The 9264-nt window shown below is 31.6% G+C and overlaps 1 long non-coding RNA gene across 1 annotated transcript; it reads left to right on the top strand.

Annotated features, from left to right (window-relative positions):
• Positions 1 to 297: 297 nt before the first annotated feature.
• Positions 298 to 3786, top strand: LOC134228543 (uncharacterized). The gene is made up of 5 exons (XR_009984020.1): positions 298 to 417; positions 745 to 845; positions 2525 to 2575; positions 3062 to 3169; positions 3562 to 3786. It is a non-coding gene; the product is annotated as an uncharacterized LOC134228543 (long non-coding RNA).
• Positions 3787 to 9264: the final 5478 nt, after the last annotated feature.

The raw sequence follows: 9264 nt of genomic DNA, 5'->3' as shown, positions 1-9264 counted from the left end.
ATATATGTTGCAGACCTATGCAGTGCTAATTCCTGAATATGCCAAAATCTCAATTCCCAGTTATTGCACTAAATTTTGAATACAGGAATTTACTGATTTATGTAATTTATAGAGTCTACCGGTAATTGTCATCAATTTTTGAACAGATATAATTTTTATTCTTTATTATACCTAAACCACTTTTAAAAATCAAAGCATTAAAATAATTACAAAACATGTAGTTATAATATTATCATGATTAAATGTGGCTTAAGATGGTATACATGTACTTAGTCTAGTACTATTGGTCAAGTAAAAATTCAATGACCTACTGCATGAGCTTCCTTAATTACTGCACTGTGTTCTGGGTCGGATCATAGAGGACAACATCCAAGCAGAACGGTACATCGCAGTTGTACAGAAACAGGCAGATACAGCGTGAGTATATTTGAGACATAATTTTCTAGGGGAAAAAATTTACTGGTAATTACCAAGAAAATAAAGAACATGTACACCTTTCATAAAGAATTTAAGTTATAGTTACATTTACCCAGCTTTCATTTCTTAAGTTTGAGGTTTACCCCCCACCCCACCACCAACAACAAAATCATTTCAAATGTTTTATCATTAAAGAATTTTTTACAGATAACTTGTTATCCATTTAAAATAGAAGGTAACAGTAGGTGACTTATATGACAAACTCAGACACTTTTGTGGGGTATCATTTTTTAGGTCATTTTATTTTTATGTTATATTTATATTTAGGTTATTCCTGTTTTCTTCCCGGGGAATCCCCTGCACCAGTGAGAATGATTTATCTGTAGAGGATGTGATCAAAATTAACGAGGATTTCCATTTCCGACAAAGTAAGTCAACAAAAAAGCACTGCACAACACATGCAAACCATGAGAAAGAGCAAGTGCTCGGGAACTTTTTTATTGGAGGTATAAGGAATTTTGGGGAGTGCTCATGAACATTTGGTCTGTTGAACAGGCCTCAGATTTTTTTGTAGTGTCTGAGCTCATTATAATCCCCTCACAACAGTGTTGGAAAGGTCACATAGTAATACAGTTGTGTGTGTGTGTGTGTTTGTTTGTTGGTTATGTCCTGTGTGAAATAGAAGTGATGTAATTTACATGGAGATCAATTGCTGCCTTGATTTACTGAAACGCATATGCTCTTTTTGAGGGGATACTCTGCCTTGATAAATGTTGTACCATCCTGGCCTATATGAACATAATAATACATGTATATGGTCTGAGAATCTGACAGTATTATTGATCAAGAGTGCATTAGTGGGCTCATTATATCTTGTTCTTTAGTTGACAAACATCACAAAGACATAATTACCATGCATCTCTATCTTCATTTTCATCGGAAAAAAGATTAACTAAGAAATTACACTGTATTTTTCATATCAATATTCCCATAATATGTTAAACATGTGAATTACTAAATTATTCAATCATGTGAACTCGTAGAGGTTAAGTGATATCTTGATCTCCGTGCTCGTTAATTACTTGAGAAAAAGAGGAATCTTAATTATTATTAATTAAATTTAAAATATATTTAATTATTTATCATGTGAGGTGTATAGTTTACTATGAGCATGTGACTCATGATCAAGTACATAGAACTGTATACTGTTTATATCCTTATAGTATTATCACAATTATTAATACCAAACTATTAATGAAGTGTGTGTGGGGGGAGGGATACTAGTACCTGGTCTCTATAACATGTCTCTACCCAATTATGTTTTTTATCTCTTTGTCAGCATGTCTCCCACATGAACTTGACAAAGAGATGAGAGAAAATAACTTCCTTTTTTTTTAAATTGCATGCAGAGGGAGAAAAGAGTTTTCAACTTCTTTTTCTTTTTTGATTGTGAACTTCAATTTGTATTTAAATTGTACAGCAAAACTCATTTTGTACGAACACGGATATTGTGAATTTATGGATATAGCGAAGTCATCTTGGATCCCCAGTTATATAAATTTAATGAATATCTTATATAGTTATAAAGAATTACATATATAGCGAAGTAATTTCAAACGTCCCTGTGACTTCATTATAACCGAGTTTTGCTGTATTGATTTTGTTTATCGGGACAGTTCAGAGCTCCAGATAAGGTGTTTATTTGAAGACAGATGCATTGAATTTTACAAAAGACAAAAGAAAATTTAAAATGGGCATACAGTTTATACAATTAGCATTTGTAAATATGCATTTCATTTGGAAAGTTATGTGTGCAACAGATTGAATACTGGTTTCAAAGTTCCACATATTTAATTTGACATAACTGAGGTAAACTCAGTGTTATTTTTTTAAAGATAGCTAGATACATTTAGCTTTTTGCCCAGAGAAGCAAAATCTGCAGCATTGAATTAAAAATCAGGAGTGAAATAATGCAATATGCACTAAAAAATTATCTGGAGCTGTGATTGAGTGTTTCTCTCTCTCTCTCTCTCTCTCTCTCTCTCTCTCTCTCTCTCTGTGTTTTACACTACATGTATAATCAGTTGTTTTTCTGACTGTTTTACAGACAATGTCAACAGACAGTCTTCTCTGGATGACTTTGATCCTCTGAAAAACAGTATGTTACCCCATTCATATGTATTCTTCATTATTTAATCACATTACTGTATGCAGGGTTATTTTCGCCCCATTTTATTTTCGCCCTTTCACACTCGGAAACAAGTTTGCCCTGTTTTAAATTCGCTCAGTTACAATTCTGTTTAAGAAATCATGCTATTTATTTATAATTCGCCCCGTTTTAAATTCGCCCACCTCTGGGTAGGGCGAAAGGGGCGAAAATTTCCCTGTATAAAGTTTTTATATTTATAATCAATCTATTATTTATGGAAATAAATCTTTAAAGTGTATAATTCTGAATGTATTTATTTATATCAATTGTTGTATTATACATCTGTTTTAGATATATTAAAGTCTTAAATTCTGTACTAGACTTTTTGTTTCATGTGATGAAAGAGACTTTTTAATACTTTTAATAAAATTTGTTTTTCTTTTAAAAAAATACTTTTTCATAATTTACTAAACATTAAATAAATTATCATTTCAGCTGAACATGTGGTTGATCTTTTTGTGGGAGGCAAGAACATCAGGGTCCTATTAAAAGATCCTGTGGCGGCCAAGTCATTAATTACCTACCTACAAAAAGCCCAGAGTCGTAAGTGTCAGCTGATATCTGTGATATCAGTAGAGAAATATCCAAGGTGTAAATTTAGTTTTGGAGAAAAATATTTGAAGAGCAAAGTAGAAAGTGACGTCTGAAATCAGTAGATATCTCAGCACTGTAATTATCAATTACAATCTACAGAGAACTTTGAGTGCTCCCATTAAAAATTCTCACTAAAATTCCTATCACTTCAAGATATACTTATTATATTTAATTGTGACTGTGATATATATGAATGCTTTGCTTATAATTGTATAACCTTATGCATTAAAGAAATTATGCTTATAACTTCTTTCCCAACCCCCATGTGATGACAAAATATTCTATGTGGTACATGTATATTTTACCTAGATCCTAGATCCACCCATGTATTCTCCTTGCAGAGCTCCCCCAAGGTGCCCCCCAGGGCCTTCCCTCCTCCTTTGCTTGGACGGACAGGTACCGCCACTCCCAGTCCGAATGTCTGCATGTACAGGACTTGGACAATCCCTTTGGGATTGACACGTTTAAACCCGAGAAGTCACAGAACCCATTTCAGGAGGACGTTTTTGACCCACTGAAATACATGAATATTTCGGATGGAGACAATGTTGTGGCAACAGACCAAGTTGAGAGTGTGTAAAAATATTTTTTGTGGAGGTCAAACCAACTTTTCTTTGTGTGTGTGACTTTCTCAGGTTCCACAAGGGTTTTCAATAATTGAGACTCCAAAAGTTTGTTTTATTTTTGAAATTGGGGGGGGGGGATTTAAAAGTACCAGGTATTTTTTTTTTTTGAACATGTATTAAACTTAAAATTATTGACTATGTTTAACAAGAAAAGGAAACTGTTTATACCACAAGCAAAAAAAAATTTCTGCAAGTCTTTTAATTTGTGAAAAACTTAAAGAAAGTACTAGCACGGAGGATAGTTGGTTGAATACAATTATCTTTTCTTAAATCTTTAGTTACCTTGCTTCAACACAATAGTCCACTTCTATACCAATAGTGCATATAATCTTCACTTTTTCCCCTTTTTCCTTTGCATTTTAGCATGAATAATTATCATATGAAAGATTCCAATTTAATCTTAAATTGGATTTTAATGCAGACCAAATCTTTCCTACAAATTCCTAGCCTTTGAATTACCCTGTGTGCTGTGATTTTCTTTTTTCTTGTAAATAAATGCTGTCAGTTTTTTAATTTTTTGGATAGGAAAAAAAATTAAGATTGATGCAAATCCAAATTCTTAAAAAAGTAATTTCGCAAAAAAAAAAAAAAATAAAATAAAAATCAAAAAAAAAAAAAAAAAAACATTAATTGGTTAGTAAAATTTTTTTTACTAAAAAAGCATGCTATCTATACAAAAATCTCTCATTTTAATTACCACAATGTATTAGATTTAAACACATACAGGACAGTCATAAAAATTTGAAGAAGGAAAAAAAAGATGTCTTCTGATATCTGATCTACTGAGTAATGACTTGCTCTTACATTTTTTAAGTTTTAACCTTAACACAGAGTGACATACATGTATACTTTCATGCATTAAAAAATCCATGATTTGGGAAACACAATTTTTTACCATGATATCATTTATATTAAGTTCCTTGTCATTTAATTGCAACGGATGTCACCAGGGAAATCAGTTATAAACACAATCCAAAACAAAAAGGGAAAATCAAAATTCCTTTTTTTTCACCCAACGTTTACAATCTGAAGTCATTTTGGTCTTAAGATCCTTATATGTGTCTCCACAAGTTCCCTTTTTGAAGATTTTTTTTAAGTATTTGAGGAACGTTCCTCTTTCTACACTTAAGATGCATTTGTTATGACCAGACTTTTGAGGAAAGTTCCTCTTTCTACACTACAGATGCATTTGTTATGACAAGAGATTTGAGGAACGTTCCTCTCTCTGAACTTCAGATGCATTTGTTATGACCAGACTTTTGAGGAACGTTCCTCTTTCTACACTTCAGATGCATTTGTTATGACCAGAGATTTGAGGAATGTTCCTCTCTCTGAACATTTGTTATGACCAAACTTTTGAGGAACATTCCTCTCTCGAACTTCAGATGCATTTGTTCTGACCAGAGATGTGAGGAACATTCCTCTCTCTGTACTTCTGATGCATTTGTTATGAACAGACATTTGAGGAACGTTCTTCTCTCTTAATTTCAGATACATTTGTTATGACCAGACATTTGAGGAACATTCCCCTCTCTGAACTAAGATGCATTTATTATCACCAGACATTTGAGTAACGTTCCTCTCTTACAGATGTACACATACAGTGTGTATTTTTAAATACCTTATGAATGAACGCATCAGGCATTTGAGGAACATTCATCTCTCAAATTTACTTATTACCGTAGGCATCTCATAAATTTTCAAATATTAGGCATCAGAGGAACGGTCCTCTTCCAATTTCAAATATTGATACAATATATACACCATGTACACTGGAGGAACGTTCCTCTTCAAACTATTGACACTGGATTTACTAGCCTAAACATAGCATATTTGAGGAACATTCCTTATCCAATTTTAAATATTGATACTATATACACTGGAGGAACGTTCCTCTTTCAACTTGACACTGTATTTACAAGTTTTAACACACAATATCACAAACATTCATCAGTCAATTTCAATTGATAATACATACTACATGTATATAAACAGTACATTTGAGGAACATTCCTCTACCAATTCCTATCAAAACACTACTACCATGAATCTTAATACAATGAAATGTTCTTCTCCCCATTTCAAAATTTGACACTGGACTGGACAAACAATTCCTCTTCTAACTGTTGACAATGGATTCATGTCGAATACTCCTCTTCTGATTTCAAATGTTATTATATAACTTTATATATGAATCGGAGTATAATTGGATTTGAAGAAAGCTGTACACCCAGGTACTCCCTAACGTAAAAGAGTAGATAATCCTGTTGATTTCATAAAGTCAAATTTCAAGGTTGAGACTATTCTGACACAAAAAAATAATGTCTGCTTAAAATTTTGGGAACCCTTTGCTTTACAGACATCAAACTTAGTATAATGGTACTCCCAAAGGAATGAAGACCCCTACTGATTTTGGGTTACAAGGTGAAAGCACAAGGCTCAAACTGATCTAGAAATAGAAAGGTATTGTTTACTCAATATTGAAGTGACTTGAGATTCTACTGTTTGAAAAATAATTTAATGCAGTCTAGATCTGTAGTCCTCCTAAGAAATATATGACAACTTTTAAATTGGGGGTCATAACTCGATCACAAGATCAAGTACGTGCCATTCTTGACAATTAATATTTTAGGAAATCATTTTTCACTCAATTTTGTGAAAAGTCTCTTATTATTACAGACATTAAACTCGTTGGTACCACTCCTTTAGAAGTATACATGATTACATTTTATTTTGAGGTACCTTCTCTGGATATCAATATATAGGAATGTATATCTCACGCTGAATAAAGAGTAAATGTTTATTATTATTTTAAATGAGAAAAAAGGGCAACTGTTTGAATCGTGCAAAAGACATAAATTTACAACAAGGAATTGATCAAAAAAGTTGTACCATTCCCCTGATCCCCTGCATTTACTATTATGCTATAAAACTGTTGTATAAAGCAATGCTTTCTTACACTAAATTAAACAATTTTCTTTAACAATTGAAATTTTATGATATCTATTAAATGAAAAATCTTTCAGGAAAAGAATCTTACCCTTAGCTTTTTTAGTATATAGTTCATCCAAGATTAATTTATGAAAAGTCAGTGCATTGACCAGTAAATTCTCTATAAGTTGAACATCCATTGACATTTGAAAATCATGCATGTGTCTCTTAACTTACTTCATCACGCATGAGTTTTTTGACCAAAACTAATTATATAACTTTATCACAGAATAACACAGTATAACACACAGATATATCGATGTCTAATTTCTCCAATTTCGAATTCCCCTTCAAAGAACAGTTGCATTTAAATGATAGCTGTTCACATGTGCAACTGCGACCCTTCCATACATATTTGAATGGAAACATGTGGTGCCACTAACTGAAGAAATGTCAATCAAAACACTGCACACTGATAATCTTGGGTGTGTTATCAGTCTTGGACACATCCATCTCCCAACCCTTCAATAATGTTCACGATTTCAAATCAGAAGATGATTATCACATCGAAAGATTGTTGAATAAAACAGGATGTTGCAGTTCTTCACAGCTAAGGATTTATTAAGGTATGTATGCAAATAATATTATTATCAATTTATGAAAATTCTTTGTATGGTTTGTTTGCATAAAAACTAAACTAAAATATTTTATCAATAACTTAGTCAGAGTTGATCAATCCTGCTAAAATATAAGCTGTCAGACACTTCCAAATACAAGTAAATTAAAATGAAAAATTTACTTTAATTTTAGACAAAATGATATGCCCTGGATTTCAATGTAAAAGAAAACGAATACCCTCATGACACTACTTGCAGCAACATTTCAGAGAAATGATTGTGTGTCGTAAACAAATCAAGTAAGTACCGTAGTCATAATTTTCATTATTAGTCGGGAAAATTAGAAATTCTTTGATTTCCTATATAATATATGTATTCAAATGCTGTACATGGCAGGAAATAGATTAATTATATTGAATACAAGTAAAACATGTTTAAAAAGCAGTGCCAGGGATCGACGGATGATTTTGCATTATTATGAGCGAAAATCGTTATGAAGATAAAAATACATAATTAAGTCACAGGGAATAAAAGCACTTCGCTGTAACTCAATTCAACATAAGTGTGTTGGCAAAAATCATGTTTTACTGTATTTTGTTAATTTTTTATTATTCATCATTTACTTATCTCAATTTATTTATTTATTCTTTTTTTTGGGGGGGGGGGGGTGAGAGTGGAGATGGGTGGGGTCCATGCCCATACTAATTTTTTGGCTTCCTAACACAGGAAACTTTGATTGAGAATCTGCTCCTTACAAAATTACCCCCCTTGCCACTGAACGTATCCTATATACTTTCTAAAAATATGCAAAATATACATAATTATTTATGTAGTGTTTTTAATTTGTATTACCGGGTATATTTTTAATTTGTAAACTGGCATGATTTAACATGTCCATGTATTAAATATACATTATTGATAGGAGACGTACACTCTTTTTTTAATTAAAGTTTTGGACAGACCTCAGGTATATTTTATATGCCAAGTCAGTGTCTTATTTGCTTTTTTATAATAAAACATTAATTGATTTGATAAAGAGAACAATAGCTGTGTTTCACCTAGTTCAATCCAAAAATCATCCGTACTTGACTAGATGCTCAGCACTGTTAATTCTGATGGTTTTAGAGCAGAGCAGAACACATTCAACGAGGCTCAAAGGAATAATCTAGTGTGTCAAAGAATTAATGTGTTTAGATGAAACAGAGCCGTATATTTTGTTTATGTATAGCCAATGCTGAAATCTTAAACTCTGAGAGAATTATCGCTTCGTCGGCTTGGTCACTGGTCAAATGTTTATTCTTTCCCAAGATATTGTTAGCTCTTTTACTTGTGTGTATGAACAGGAGTACATGTACTTAATATATTAAAATCATGTGTTTTTCTTTGCTAGCAATATAGTGACCTTGTCTGATATCATACCCTGCTAAAATAAAACTTGTTAAAATTTTACTATAAATTGGTTATCTTGAAATTTTATGAAAAAAAAGACACAAATTCAATAAATTATTATACTCAGTATTGTATCCTTTTAAACTATATGCTGCGGTTAGAATAATAAGGATAAAATTTAAAAAAAAACTAATTATAAAAGATTTAAACACTTTTTTGAAACAATTTACCGGGAATTTTTTTTCAATTTTGATAAAAATTCTAGGCATATTTTGTTCTGTTGTCAACTGCAAGGATTATGATCAAAGCTTAAGTACACGTATACAATTTAAAGAAACATGTATAACAAAACCTTTATCTTAAAGGGTTTTTTGTCATTCTATATATTAATCTTTTCTAAAAAAAAAAAAAATAACAATTTATTACAAACTCACATTTTATGTATTACATTAATTGATTTAACAGATTTTTAATTTTAATC

This window comes from Saccostrea cucullata, unplaced genomic scaffold (assembly GCF_032062105.1).
Source record: "Saccostrea cucullata isolate Sc308-1 unplaced genomic scaffold, CSIRO_AGI_Scuc_v1 ctg12809, whole genome shotgun sequence".
In the NCBI taxonomy this organism is placed as follows: domain Eukaryota; kingdom Metazoa; phylum Mollusca; class Bivalvia; order Ostreida; family Ostreidae; genus Saccostrea; species Saccostrea cuccullata.
The sequence above is the reverse complement of the archived record's forward strand: the minus strand, read 5'-3'. Positions and strand labels throughout refer to the sequence as shown.